Source organism: Phaseolus vulgaris, chromosome 11, assembly GCF_051622355.1.
Source record: "Phaseolus vulgaris cultivar YP4 chromosome 11, ASM5162235v1, whole genome shotgun sequence".
Classification (NCBI taxonomy): domain Eukaryota; kingdom Viridiplantae; phylum Streptophyta; class Magnoliopsida; order Fabales; family Fabaceae; genus Phaseolus; species Phaseolus vulgaris.
The window spans coordinates 50,129,126-50,146,376 of NC_143508.1; the positions used below are offsets into that span (position 1 = coordinate 50,129,126).

The window sequence follows — 17,251 nt, forward strand, 5'->3', positions numbered from 1 at the left end:
TGAAACATTAAAAGAGTAATTTTATTTTCTTTGAATCTATCACTGTCGATTACATAAAGTCATATTTATAAAAGAAAATGTTTGATGATGAAAAACTTAACAAGGAAAACGACAAATGCAATCTTCTATGGCATTACACCTTCCACTGGCTAAGTTTCCATGCTTTCTCACACAATCACTGTCACACTTGCTTTCTTGACAATCCTCATTCAACTTCTCATCACATCTTCCTGCTTCTACTACTTTCATTGCTCCTTCATTTTCTACATCACAAACACAATATTCAATACTAAACCACCAATCTCAACTTCATCAATTTACTCATAACAAAAGTGAATTTAAAGGATTAATAAGCACAAATTAAAGAGTAGATTGAACGAGGAAAACAAAACATACCAATATCAATGGCAAGAACAAGTAGTATGATCAAAACTGAAGTGATGAGCTTCATGTTAAATGATCTTTGAGTAATGTTAAGTTGGTGACTCTATTCAATACTCCAAAGTATCTTTTTGATGGGTTGGAGTGAAATTTTATTGGGATATATATACTAACATTATCACACATTTTCATAAAAGCAATCAATTTAGTTGATTTTTTAAAAATAACCAGCGCACTCTATTAATCTTAATTATTAATTATTATTTTTTCTTATTATTCATTAATACAAATCATAAATACTCACTGAAAAAAAAACGTAAAAAATACTAATACTAATATATATACTAATACTAATATACTTATACATACTAATATTACTAATATACTATATACTGTCACGGTATAATTCATTAACAATGTACATGAACAAAGTAATATAAAAAATAAACAAGAGCACAAAAACATTATTAAAAAACTATTAAATAAAAATTATTTAAAAATATTAATAATTAGTCATATATTTTGTAAATTAAATACTATTTTAAAACTTAAAAAATTATTAATATATAGAATAATTTTTATTATTAATAAATTGTATTTAAATTTATATTTAGTTAATTATTAAAATTAAATAAGGTGTATCTTCCTTCATAATTTGATTATTTAATTTTATAATTAAGTTCTCTTATGCATGAAAAATGGTGACTTAAGTTTTGATATTCTTGTTATTGTTAGCGTTGTCGTTTGTTGTCATAATAAAGATTATTAAAATACAATTAATGTTTCATAAATGTGACTGTTACTTCTTTGCAATTATCTTTTTCTCTGTCTGGATAATTAAGATACATTTAATATTTAATAAATGTGATTGTTACCAACTTTTTTCTACATATTTTATTGGCGGTTTTCTTTTATTAACGGAATTTCAAAAATTAAAAAAAAAAACAGAAAATAATTCCTACTACATAATTTAATCCAAAAAAATTAAAAATCATGAAAATGAAATACATATTCCAATTACGATAAGCTACATTCAAATTAATAACCTCTCATTTAATATACATAAAAATCAGATAATAATTGTTCGTCTAATATTATATTATATATTATATTTAAGACACATAAATCAAACCATAAATTGGTTATAATTTATTAGTGGTTATAGTTTACTGTTAATTAATTCTTTTATATCTCATGATAATCATTTAATGTCCAACAAGACCTGTAAATAGGTGATAACTCTCTTAAAAAAGGAGATCTCTTCCTACTTAGTTTTCTCTTTCTCCTTTTTCATTTCTCACTTCACTTTCTCTTCCAAATTTAATCTATAATTGAGACTAAAAATCCTTTGTTTTCTATTTTTTTTAGACTTAGTAAAAAGAAATTTGATGGAAATCAATTAAGAAATAAGTAATCTTTTCAATTCAACCTATTGTAACGATGTTCAAAATATCGACATTAATACCAATATACATTATTATTTAGAAATCAATAATATAAAAGTGCATGTCCTCTTGTATAAGAGTGATGATATCTATATCAAACAAGTCTCCTCATCACACAGCTGCATTTTGTAGGACGCATCCTCCATTGTTTTGTCATCTTAATTATATTCTTGAATCTTCGTAAATAAACCACAAAACGATTATTCTGTATGTGTGGTTTCAAACTTAATAAATTGTAAATTTGGAATATTTTAAATTTTAATGTTTTCACATAAGAGAAGGAAACATATGTACAAATAAGCTAACTGAGAAGATGTTCGTTGTTTTTGAAATATTGTTCTCTTATATTACTCAAGAATTCTTTAGAAACTAGTTTAAGTAATAGAATTTAGATTTTTTTAATTTACATCACAAAAATATCAATCCATTGTTTTAAAAAAAAAACCTGTTTGTTACTGAATAAAAAACTTAACCTGTTCACGTAATTTTAGATTTAAAAAATGATGGTTCAAGCACTATAACTTTTAGGAACTTGGTCGTGGTGAGGGTTTACAAGTGACTTTTACGTCTCCAACCTGTCTAACATTTCTGTTAGGAAGGAGCACCACTTCTATTTGTTACACATAAGTGGAAACAAGCCAAACCAAGCACACCACTAACAAATATCCTTAGTATACATGTTCCATCACCTTAATGCCCCGCTAGGGTTACAAGCTAGCGCTGGCTAGCTCGGCAATATATGTATTTTGTCAGCGGTTTATAAACACTAAAATCTTCCTTTAACTGTTGGATGTGGGATTGATAACGAGAGATGATAGAAGTAATTTGGCGGAGCAAGAAACTTGCCAAGGTTCAAATACTAGCATCTCACCCAATACAGAAACTGAGATGGATGTTAAAGTTCAAACAAATGAAGAAATATACTGCATAGACTGATAATGAGTGAGGGTTAGATACGGAATTTCACAAGTTTTATAAAATTTTAATATGTTTAATTTGAGTTTATTTTATTTGAGTAAGATAATTTAAATTTATTAACTTTGATATTTTTTTAAATATATCCATTACTATCTATTATATATATTTATTTTAACATTAGATAATATTTAATAATTCAAACACATTACTATGAAACAAAAATCTATTACTTAAATCCGGTTTCTAAAGAATTCTTGACTTCAGGATACTATTTCAAAGGGTTCTTAAAGTTAATAATAACTACAATTTCAATATTTCTCGTCATCCTTTCTTTGTTTTTTTTATACTTCATATGCCTTCACGACCTCTCAATTTTTTTTGATAGGTTGATCTCGACTCTCTCAGACATATGAGTGTATCTGCAAGGTGTTATGTTGATAAAGTCATAATCAATTTGATTAAGTGACAATATCTATAAAAAAACACTCTTCAAACACTATATCTTATTTTCTCATTTTTTAAAAATAGTATCTCCTCGAATAAAAACATATTATATTGTAATAAAATCTTTGTCAATAGGAAATCCTATCCAATAAACATTACAATACCCAAATTTTTGGGTATCACAATTATCTTCATATAATAAACCTTATTACTAAGTCTTTTCAATAAATCATAAAATAAAATAACAACATTTCAATAAACAATACAAAAAGTTTGCATGATTTGACTAATAATGAGCATAATTTTATTGAAACGAACACAATTAAAAAATATTTCTACAGACACAATTGAAAAACAGTCCCTTAATTCTGATTTGGAGCAACCTTCATGCCCAACAAATCTCTTAACTTGATGAAAGCATCGATTTTCAATGCCTTAGTGAGAATATCTGCAATTTGATCTTCGAATCTACATTATTCCAATTTGATCATATTCTTCCCAACTTGGTCTCGCAGGAAGTGATATCGAATATCAATGTGTTTTCTTCTTTGATGAAAAACCGAATTCTTTGCAAGATTAATTGTAGAGACATTGTCAACATAAATCTTGACTGAAACATCTAAATTAAAACCAGATTGAGTCATGATATTGCTAAGCCAAACTGATTGACAAGCACTTGTTGCTGCTACATACTCAGCTTCACAAGTAGATAATGCAACAATTGACTATTTCTTTGTTGACCACAAGCAAACTGTCTTTCCGATCATAAAACAATTCCCACTAATGCTCTTCCTCTCATCTGAATCTCCACCCCAATCACTGTTTGAGTATCCGACGATCTCAATCTTCTTAGATGAAGAGCAAAATAGACCAAAAGTTGTAGTACCTTTGATGTAGCACATAATTCTCTTTACAACTTGTAAATGAATTTGTCAAAGTGACTCCATGTATCGACTAACCAATCCCAAAGCCTTAGTTAGTTTGTACACCTTCTCCTCTTTTACAGATTGTATGAAACCCGACGACTGCTTTACATAAACATCTTCATCAAGTGGGTCGTTTAGAAATGCAGACTTGACGTCCATTTGGTGAATTTTCCATTGCCTTTGTGCAGCTAAAGCAATGATTAATCTCACTGTTTCCATTCGAGCTACAGTAGAAAATATTTCTTCGTAATCATAGCCTTCTCTTTGCTTGAATCCCTTTGCCACCAACCTTGCCTTGTATCTATCAGTCTCACCATTTGCTTTCATTTTAATCTTGTACACCCACATCACATCAATTGATTTGTGTCCTTTTGGAAGATCAATGAGTTGCCATGTATTGTTTTTCTCAATCGCCATCAATTATTCATTCATAGCCTCTTGCCATTTAGGGTGTTGAATGGCATCTGCAAGTCTCACGGGTTCTGAATCTGCAAGAAAAGCAAAGTGAACCAAATCTCCATTGTCATCAACTTCATCATCAAGATTTACTTCGTAATCTCGAAGATGTACAAGTTGTCGTTATTGCCTTCTTGGTCGCTCCATCATAGTTGCAATTGGAGCTGCAATTTCAGGTTGAATTACAGGTGCTTCAAGAGTGACTCCATCTTCCACATCATCATTCAAAATGTAAATATATCATTTTTTCAAATCCATTTTAGTTGTTGCATTCCATTGTCATTCCTTATCTTTGGCAAATGTAACATCACGACTGACAATCATCTTCTTTGTCATTGGATTGTACAATTTGTATCCCCCATGCTTATATCCAATGAAAATGGTCCTCATTGCCTTTTCATCCAACTTCGATCTTGTTGCTTGGAGACATGAGCATAAGTAATTGACCCAAATACTTTCAAGTGTTGCACATTGGGTTTGAATCCACTTCATGCCTCAATCGGAGTTGTGTTAGAAACACTCCGAGTGGGTCATCTGTTTATCAAATATACCACACATGTTACGGTCTCAACCCAAAAATAATTTGGCATACCTTTTGCTTTGAGCATGATTGTTCTATTCTTTCTCTCAGCAACTCCGTTGTCTTGAGGTGTGTAGGGTCATGTTATGTTGCAACCCAAGTTCTTCAGAGTGCCTCTTGAACTCATTAGACTTGTTGTCACCCCCTCCATCACTACGCACCATCTTAATTAGTTTTTCACTCTGTCTTTCAACAAATGCTTTAAATATTTTAAAGTAGTGGAATACCTCATCCTTGCTTTTCGATAGATAAATCCAGGTTTTTTTTAGAAAAAACATCAATAAAGGTTAAAAAATACTTATTACCTCCAATTGATGATATGTTCATCGGGCCACAAACATCTGTATGAATAAGCTCCAAATGAAATTTTGCACGTCAATGCTCCTTAACAAATGGTATCCTGTGATTCTTTCCAAAAATGCAAGTCTCACACAATTGATCAAGGTTATGAATATGGGGTAAACCATTCACTAAATTTCGTTTGGAAAGATTTTCCAAACTCTGAAAATTTAAGTGCCCAAACCGTAAATGCACAACCACGATTCATTATTCACTATTGCATTCAAACACTTGAAATCACCCATATGAAAATCTACCGAAAACATGCAATTTTTTGATAAAAAGGTTTTAAGAATCGAACTAGCTTTTTTTTATCGAAAATTGAGAATTGATTTTCAACTATGTGCATCACATAACCCTTTTCGGTCAGCTGTCTCATACTCAACATATTAATTTTCATATCAAATACATAGAAAGCATCATAGATGTACCTGTGATCACCATTGTTCAATGTGATCAGAATTCGCCTTTTTCCAGTCACCGGAACGAACTTACAATCACCGAATTTCACTTTTGTGCGAAATGAGTCATCCAAATCTGCAAACAGCTCCTTCTAACCACACATATGATTTGTGTAACCTGTATCCAAATACCAAGTCTGATTGTTTGGAGTTTCATTTGATGTGGCTGCCATTAGTACTGCATGATCCTCTTCATCTTGTTCGTGATTACTATCTTCTTGAGCACAATTGGCAACATGATTATCACCTTTTGATTTGCACTCATTTGCATAGTGGTTGTGTCTCTATGGCAGTTATAACACTCAACATTTGATTTATTATACATGCCTCCTCGTCCTCTGTGACCACGTCCTCCGCGTCGAGAGTTATTTGAACTTGGATTGTGATTGGAACCAGTGATGTTTTGCTTAACGCCTCCATGATTCTTGCCACTACGACCTTTGCTGGAATAACTACCACCACGCTCCTTTCCTCTTCCTCGTGAACTACCGTGTTTATGATAGGAGCTACCAATTGAGGCTTGTGCTTGTAAAGCCTGTTCAATTGGTTTTTCAATCTTATTGTCATTCATCCGCTGCTCATGCGCTTGTAGGGAACCGGACAATAACCTTACTGTCATTGTTGAAATTTCATTGGCCTCTTCAATTGCGGCAACAACATGTTCAAATCTGGGAGTTAAAGGCCTCAAAATCTTCTCCATCTTTGCCTGCTCCGAATGTGATTCACCATTGGTCTTCATTTGATTTGTCAAGGCAAGAACTTTATTTATATAGACATCAACAGTCTTTGTGGTTTGTTCATATTGGCGTCTTAGGGTTTGAAGACACACCCTCTTTATCTTGTCATCACCTTTATAATTGGTTGAAAAAATGGTTCAAGCTTCACTTGCAGTTGTTGCTCCTTCTATCTGCTCAAACGCCTTGTCATTCAACCCTTGATGGATTTGATACAAAGCTTTCTTGTCTTTTTTTCTTTTGGTCACGATGCGTTACTCGTTGCGCCTCAGTTGCATTATCAGCTAATGCAGACACTCCACTCTCAACAACATCTCATAACTCATGATAATCAAACAAAACTTTCATCTGCACACATCACCGATTGTAATTTTTACCATCCAGGATAGGGATTGATAATTGGGTAGAGTTCATGATAAGAAATTGGCTCTGATACTAGTTGTAGAAACTAATTGAAGGAAATAATAACAAAAGGCAAAAAGTTGTAGATTAAACGTAATTGCATGCATGAAATTGAAAAATCTGTTGGACTGATACATTTGTTTTGATTTACTTCAATAATATATATAATAAGATTACAATTACTGGAAGCTATAAAATAAGAATACTAACAATTAATGCAATACTAATGGTAAATACTTGAAAAATAATAAAGTCTAAATCAATAACCAACATTTAAGGCTAGTAAAATTTTAATTAATAACCAACATTTTTACAAAACACAAGATAAAAACTGATTTAAAAGAGGAATATATTACATCATTTATGTGACAACCAATTTAATATGTGCTTATTTACATCATATATAACATTTTATTTTTATTTATTTTTCGTCAATTGACACATATCAATTTTCACAATTCCAACATAATGAATTATATTAATATCATCTATATTTAATTTGGTTAAGATTGGTAACATCCTTATATGTATTGCATATTCGTAAAATTCATATGTACTAATCGTCCGTGTAAAATATTTCTTTAATTTTATTCGACTTCTTATCACAAATTGTCATATATAATAATAATAATAACAGATAACTCCGTTCACGTAATCCTTTTATAGAAGATAGGTCTGTAAAAAATTTTATAGAAGATACGTCTGTAAAAAAAGTGAAGGTAAATGAATATGTTAGACCTTTTATCGTGGTGAGGGGGTTAAATGCCTACCGTCATTAACGACGGGCACAATCTGATAGTGGCAGCAAATTTGTGACACAGAACACCACCCAGTCTAACAGTTGAGGTTTTCTATCACCTTAGTGCTCCCACTAGGGTTACAAGCTAACGCTACCAGGCTCAGCAAGCTTTGTACTTTGTCAGCGGTTTATAAAGACTAAGATCTTTCTTTAAGTGTTGGATGTGGGCTTTCAAAGCGAAAGATGATTGAAGTTATGTGGAGGAACAAGAAAGTTGCAACAAAGCATTTACGAAATGTTTTCAAAAACACTACTTTTGCATTGCATGCCACAGACTCAAACATAAAATCATTTTCCAGATTAACAAAATCAACCCTTTTAAAACAGTACTTCTTATTGCTTTTATAAAATTCAATAATTAAGAGGGTTAGATACGGAATTTTCAAAATTTTAATATGTTCAATTTGAATTGTTTTTATTTTATTTTTAAAATATTTTATTTGAATAAGCTAATTTAAATTTTATTTTTTATAATATATGAATTACCATCTATTATATAAATTTATTTTAATATTAAATAATAGTTAATAAATCAAACACATTACTATCATATGTTTTCAGTTAATTATATTTCAACCAAAGTTTATTATTATTAACAAAAGAGGTGAAAACAAAAACATTCACCAGAGACCAAATAAAAAACCATGGTAAATTAAAAAAAAAATCTAAATTTTATTAGCTCAAATGGTTTTTAAAGAATTGTTCACTAATATAAGAGCACAATATTTGAAACCAACCAAAATATTTTAAATTTATTTAGCCCAAAAAAATCCAAAAATATTCTTGTTTCTCTTCTTTGATATATATTCTTTAAAATTATTTAAATTCAAACATTCTAAAATAAAAAATAAAAATGTCTATGTATTCCTTTTCCGTGTAACATTTAACCTAACATAAATAGTTTACAATATAAAATTTCTAATCATATAAATGTATTTTCTCCTAATTCTACTCTTAATTCCTCTCCATCTACAATTCATTTTCACCCCCACATAATTCATTTATGAGATCATTATATTCATCACCACCAATCAAAATCAAACATAACAAACATAATTATTTTAAATATTATGGATTTCAACTCACAAAGTCATGAACTGATCTTTTACGAGAGACTTAGTAAATATATTTGTTAACTAACAATGTGAAGAGACATGTGATGGACTAATCATCCCAGCTTACAACTTTTCTCATACAATGTGACTGTCTTTCTCGATATGCTTCTTGGTTATAGGCATGCTAATTGGAACCTTGAGTTCTCGCAGGATATAACGTAACCATGTTAGCTCCAGACATGCATTTTCCATGGCCCGATATTCTACTTCTGTAGATGACCTTCATTCCTTGGTTTGTTTCTTAGATTTTCAAGATACCACTAAAATTCCCAATTTGATCTTCGAGTGATACGACAGCCTCCCTAATCTGAACCACTAGTTTGCATGAGGTCCGTTTCTAAAAACTCAGATTAGTCAAGTTTATGTTATTGAGGACCTGTGAGTGGATTGAGTTTTTGGTATAAGGGTTGAGATATCCCTGAAATACATCTATTGTTTTTTTTTCTGATATAAAAAATCATTACAAAAGTAGGCTTTAATCCTCACCACGACGAACGTGTTAAAAAATATACTACGAAAATGAAAAACAAATTATTTTTATTAAATGATACAACAATAAATACTTTCATGAAAGTTGGATTCTCTTCTTTCACTCTTTGAAATAAGGAATCACTCATTACATGGGTAACTTATTTCTGAAAGTTAATTTGCTATAATTCTATTTGTAATCTTGAATATTCTGCACCAAGTTAAAGCTTGACTAACTATATATTTATCTTAAAAATTCTTTTAATCTGTGAGTTAGCTGCTAATTCATCAAAACTTTCTTATACAGAATAAAATTATACAAAAATCAAAGTTTTTAGTTTATAAAATCAGCAGAAAACAAACATTTTATCCGTTCATAAGACGAAACACTCGTGTTCTATATACACTAAATAGTTTCACTATCTGTCCAATGTGGCTCTTGAAAATACTCCATATTAATTACTTCACAAGCCAATTGTTTGTCCTTGGCAACGAAGGCCATTTGCTAAGCTAATACTAACATGAGACATGCTGTAACTGTTAAACCTTTTATCGAGCTTCCATACAAAAAAGGTGAAGGTTTCAAGCACTATAATATTTTGTAGGACCTTTGGGTGGACACCTCTATTAGAAATGGATAATGATATATTTATTTTCATAAATTATCCTATGCAGTTCACAAACCATCATTTTTTATTTGAAATAGAAGTGGTAGCAAAGTTGTGCTACACAACACCACTCGGTCTTAATAGTACATGTTCCAACACCTTAATGCCCCCGCTAGAGTTACAAACTAGCGCTACCTAGCTCGGCAATCTATGCACTTTGTCAGCGGTTTATAAACACTAAAATATTCCTTTAACTGTTGGATGTGGGCTTCAAAAAGCGAGTGGGCTTCAAAAAGCGAAAGATGGACTTTCATTGCTTATTTAACAAATGAGATGGACTCTAAAGTTTCAATAATTAAGAGGGTTAGATACGGAATTTCACAAGTTTTATAAAATTTTAATATGTTTAATTTGAATTGTTTTTATTTTATTTGAATAAGCTAATTTAAATTTATTAAATTTTATTTTTTATAATATATCAATTACCATCTATTATATAAATTTATTTTAATATTAAATAATAGTTAATAATTCAAACTCATTACTATCATATACATGATTTCATTTAATTATATTTCAACCACTTTTATTATTAACAAAAGAGAAAAATAAACAAAATACAAAAGCATTCACGATAGACTAAATAAAAAATTATGATAATTTAAGAAAATCTAAATTTTATTAGTAAGTGATTTATATTTTTCTTACAAAATGGCTTTTATAAAAAAAATTTACTACACAATAGGGTTCACCATTTCAACGTGTTTACAATAATAATAATTCTGATTATAATACTTTGTGATTTGGGCCATGGAACTAACATAGTTACGTTATATCCTATGAAACCTCAAGGTTTCAAGCATGTCTACATCTTTATATTGTGATAACCAAGTGACACTACATATTGTAGTAAATATTGTATTTTATAAGCAAGAATATCGAAATAGATTGTCACATCGTATGAAACAAGTTGCAAGATGGGATGATAAGTTCATCACATTGTGAGTTAGAAAATATATTTACCAAAATATGAGTTCGTGACTTTGCAAAACAAGTTGAGAGTCTATGATATTTACTCACCAACTTGAAAGAGTATTAAAATTATTATATTTTCCATTTAGATGTATATAGAAAGTGTAATGATGTATAATATATGTGATAAAAATAAAACAATAGTTTTCTGTTAATAATACTGGATAGACGCTAAGCACTACAAATTTTTATAAGCTAACATGTCCTCCTCTCCTGGTATCCAGGGGGACACTCTATTTGAAACAGAAGTGGTGGCAAATTTTCTTGCCACAGAGTACACATTCCATCACCTTAATGCCCCCGCCAGGGTTACAAGCTAGCGCTACCTAGCTCAGCAATCTTAGAACTTTGTCAGCTGTTTATAAACACTAAGATCTTCCTTTAACTGTTGGATGTGGGACTTCAAAGTGAAAGATGATTGAAATTATGTAAAGGAGCAAGAAGTTGCACCAAAGCATTTACGAGATTTACAAATCTTTTCAAAAACATTACTTTTGCATGCCACAAACTCAAACATAAAATCATTTTCCAGATTAACAAAACCAACACTTTCATTGCTTATTTAAAATTTCAATAATTAAGAGGGTTAGATACGGAATTTCACAAGTTTTATAAAATTTTCATATGTTTAATTTGAATTGTTTTTAATTTATTTTTAAAATATTTTATTTGAATAAGCTAATTTAAATATATCAATTACCATATATTACATAAACTTATTTTAATATTAAATAATAATTAATAAACCAAACACATTACTATCATATGTTTTCAGTTAATTATATTTCAACCAAAGTTTATTATTATTAATAAAAGAGGAGAAAACATTAACCAGACACCAAATAAAAAACATGGTAAATTAAAAAATATCTAAATTTTATTACCTCAAATGGTTTTTAAAGAATTATTGACTAACATAAGAGTACGATATTTTAAACCAACGAAAATATTTTAAATTTATTTAGTCCAAAAAATTCAAAAATATTGTTGTTGCTCTTCTTTGATATATATTCTTTAAAATTATTTAAATCCAAACACTCTAAAATAAAATAAAAATCCTATGTACTCCTCGCAAGTGCAAAATTTAACATAATATAGATACTTTACGATATACAATTTTTATCATATAAATGTATTTTCTCCTAATTCTACTCTTTATTTCTCTGCATCTACAATTCATTTTCACCCCCACAAGATCATTATATTCACCACCAACCAAAAAATAAAGGTAGTCAAAATCAAACATAATAAACATAAATATTTTAAATATTATGGATCACAACTTGTTTCGCAAAGTCACGAACTGATCTTTGATCTTTTGCGAGAGACTTAGTAAATATATCTGTTAACTAACAATGTGAAGAGACATGTGATGGACTAATCATCCCAGTTTGCAACTTTTCTCGTATGATGTGATAGTTTATCTCGATATGCTTCGTATACTCATAGAATATAGGCTTTGTTGCAATATGGAGTATTGTTTGGTTATCACAATACAAAGGTGTAGGCATGTTAATATAACGTAACCATGTTAGCTCCAGATATGTATTTTCTATGGCCCAATATTCTTCTTCGGTAGATGGCTCTTGCGTAAACTAGCTTAAAATTCTAAATGAGTAGACAATATTTGACCTTGTGATGGTGAGGTGACCTAGTTAGACCTGGATCGTCCGAAATGTCTAATGTATATTTTCTTTGAGACATACAATTGCCTTGTTAGACTGATAAAATTCAATTAGTATGGATAGAAAATAGCTTTCAAAAAAATTGGTTGGAAAACTATGTGGAACAACTAAACAAGTCCTAGACTCTTTATATTTCACACAAAAACATTGTTTGTAAAATTGTCTGCACCAACCAAACAAGTCATAAACTATTCTTATTCTCTAGTTAGCTTTATTATTTTAATATTAACATAACTAATACTTTAAATACAAATTTATAAGAATTCTCTAAACCATTATGAATTTATTTTTTGAAGTATGGTCTAATGAATCATATTTTTTAGTTTTATAATTTTACAATGTAATTTGCTTATACACTTGTATTTTTCTTAGTAAGTGACTTATATTTTTCTTAGAAAGTGGCTTTTATCAATTCTCTTGCTACACAAAATACATCCACCATACTAACTTATCTTATAGGGTTCACCATTTCAACGTTTGAGTGTTTATAATCATAACAATAATAATTATGGTTTTGAATGTAGATAAGAGAAATCACGTGGGTCATCAAAAACTTTGTGACTTAAGTAGGTGGAGACTTTTTTTTTCTAGTTAATTTGTCTTATTGTAACCTAACTTAAAATAGGCATAATGAATCCTACATGATTATCTCATGTTCATAATATTTTAATTGATAAAACCTTCATTCGGTATTTTACCTTAGTTGTTTAAGGATGCGAAATTGTAATCATAAAGCAACTTATGAAGGAAATCGAAATAAAACATTAAAAGAGTAATTTTATTTTCTTTGAATATACCACTGTTGATTACATAAAGTCATATTTATAGAAGAAAATATTCGATGATCAAAACTTAACAAGGAAAACGACAAATGCAATCTTCTATGGCATTACACCTTCCACTAGCTAAGTTTCCATGCTTTCTGACACAATCACGGTCACACTTGCTTTCTTGACAATCCTCATTCAACTTCTCATCACACCTTCCTGCTTCTACTACTTTCATTGCTCCTTCATTTTCTACATCACAAACACAATATTCAATACTAAATCACCAATCTCAACTTCATAAATTTATTCATAACAAAAGTGAATTTAAAGGATTAGTAAGCACAAATTAATGAGTAGATTGAACGAGGAAAACAAAACATACCAATATCAATGGCAAGAACAAGTAGCAGGATCAAAACTGAAGTGATGAGCTTCATATTAAATGATCTTTGAGTAATGTTAAGTTGGTGACTCTGTTCAATACTCCAAAGTATCTTTTTGATGGGTTGGAGTGAAGTTTTATTGAGATATATATACTAACATTATCACACATATTCATAAAAGCAATCAATTTAGTTGATTTTTTAAAAATAACGAGTGCACTCTATTAATCTTAATTATTAATTTTTTATTATTATTCATTAATACAAATCATAAATACTCACTAAAAAAACGTAAAAATACTAATACTAATACTAATATACTAATATTACTAATATACTATTGACTGTATACTAATACTAAATACTAATTACTAATGCATATACATATTAACACGGTATAATTCATTAACGATGTACATGAACAAAGTAATATATAAAAAAAGTACAAGACCACAAAAACATTATTAAATAAAAATTATTGAAAATAATAATAATTAGTTATATATTGAGTAAATTAAATACTATTTTAAAAATTAAAAAATTATTAATATATAAAATAAGTTTTATATTTATATTTAGTTAATTATTAAAATTAAATAGAGTGATGATTCTCTTAATAAGGAGACACACACTAAACTCTATTATATACTCTTAGCTATTTGTAAAGAATATGCATAGACAAGTGACCACTTGTCTAATATGTTTTGGTAAAATTTCATGAATAACAACTGGGAGAAGGTCTTCCATGAGAACATGATAATCATGAAAATAAAATACTTATTTTATCATTTTATCTATGATATTTTTTTTTGTTTACATAAACATGTTATTCCTCTCATCACAAAAATAAATTCATGACAAACATTTATATAGTTCCACAAAATGGTTTTAAAATTGAAAATAAAAAAGAATAACGACCTTTGCAATTAAAATCACAACAAAAATGTTACAAAGTTATCACAAAATAATTGTTGCTTAAGCAAGTCAAATTTGTCTTGAAGCAACCAAAAACATAGTTTTTCCAACTTTTGTGGTGCATAGCTTAAGAAAAATATGACACATTAAGTATTATTAAGTTTAGACTAGTTGATAAGTTTTGATAATGATAAATATGATTATGATTTCTTTACATTTTTATGAACATTTTAATAAGTGGTTTATGAAACTAAAGTACTAATAAACAAGTGATTTTGACAATGTTCAAAATATCTACATTAATACAATATTAATGTACATTATTTTATCATAAATTTTGTATATTTTCTTATAACTTATTATATTTAAAAGAAATGCAATCTTTCATATTAAGAAAATAAAGTATATATATTTAAAAGATCAAACACAAGCACAAAATAATTACATCTTTAAAATATTACACACAGTTATATTCATCAAACTAATTTATTAGTTTGGATTTTTTCCATAACAAATTTCTAGCTATGTTTATGTTTAGGGTTATTTAGTATATATAGATATATCATACTTACCTATATTAGAATATAAAAATATAATAAATATTACAATTTATTTCCTTTATAGTGATCTAAGTAAAAAAGACGTAAAAATGATTTTTTATTTGAAAGAGTGAAAGAAGAGTATACAATTTTCATGAAAGGATTGAATATGTTTTTTGTCCCTGTACTTTTCTTAATAAACAAATTTTTAGCGTCAAAATATTATAAGATTAGAAAATATGTTTTCTTTCTTTCAATTAAAATTATAAGACATGGATAGAAAATAGTTTTCAACAAAATTGGTTGGAAAACTATGTCGAACAAGTAAACAAGTCCTAGATTGTTCATATTTCACGCAAAAACATTGTTTGGAAAAGTTTGTGCACCAACCAAATAAGTCATACACTATTCTTATTCTCTAGTTAGCTTTATTATTTTATTATTTAAGAATTCTCTAAACCATTATGAATTTCTTTTTTGAAGTATGTTATGATGAATCATATATTTGAGTTTTATAATTTTACAATGTAATTTGCTTATGCACTTGTATTTTTATTAGTAAGTGACTCATATTTTTCTTAGAAAGTGACTTTTATCAATTCTCTTGCTACACAAAATACAACCACCATACTAACTTATCTTATAGAATTCACCATTTCAACTTTTGAGTGTTTATAATAATACTAATAATAATATTTCTGGTTTTGAATGTAGATAAGAGAAATAACGTGCGAAAGAGAAATCACGTGGGGTCGTCAAATACATTGTGACCTAAGTAGGTGAAGACTTTTCCTGTTAATTTGTCTTATTATAACTTAACTTAAAATATGCATAATGAATCCTACATGTCTCATGTTCATAATATTTTAATTGATAAAACCTTCACTCGGTATTTTACCTTAGTTGTTTCAAGATGCTAAATTGTAATCATAAAGCAACTTGTAAAGGAAAATCAAAATGAAACATTAAAAGAGTAATTTTATTTTCTTTGAATCTATCTCTGTCGATTACATAAAGTCATATTTATATAAGAAAATGTTGGATGATGAAAAACTTAACAAGGAAAACGACAAATGCAATCTTCTATGGCATTACACCTTCCGCTGGCTAAGTTTCCATGCTTTCTGACACAATCACTATCACACTTGCTTTCTTGACAATCCTCATTCAACTTCTCATCACACCTTCCTGCTTCTACTACTCTCATTGCTCCTTCATTTTCTACATCACAAACATAATATTCAATACTAAACCACCAATCTCAGCTTCATAAATTTATTCATAACAAAAGTGAATTTAAAGGATTAGTAAGCACAAATTAATGAGTAGATCGAACGAGGAAAACAAAACATACCAATCTCAATGACAAGAACAAGTAGCAGGATCAAAAATGAAGTGATGAGCTTCATGTTAAATAATCGTTGAGTAATGTTAAGTTGGTGACTCTGTTCAATAATCCAAAGTATATTTTTGATGGGTTGGAGTGAAGTTTTATTGGGATATATATACTAACATTGTCACACATATTCATAAAAGGAATCAATTTAATTAATTTTTTTTTAAATAACTTGTGCACTCAATTAATCTTAATTATTTATTATTATTTTTTCTTATTATTCATTAATATAAATCATAAATACTCACTGAAAAAAAACGTAAAATTACTAATACTAATATACTAATTATACTAATACTAATATACTAATATATACTAATATACTAATATACTATATACTATACTAACACTAATACATATATATATATATTAAATATAATTGTATTTTTTTATATCTGTTAACACGGTATAATTCATTAACAATGTACATAAACAGACTAATATAAAAAAATACA

At 28.7% G+C, this 17,251-nt stretch overlaps 1 long non-coding RNA gene across 1 annotated transcript; it reads right to left on the reverse strand.

Annotated features, from left to right (window-relative positions):
* LOC150023349 (uncharacterized) lies at positions 1-478 on the reverse strand. Its single transcript, XR_016517225.1, has 2 exons — positions 397-478; positions 1-263 (listed from the first exon to the last, which is right to left on the reverse strand). It is a non-coding gene; the product is annotated as an uncharacterized LOC150023349 (long non-coding RNA).
* Positions 479-17,251: the final 16,773 nt, after the last annotated feature.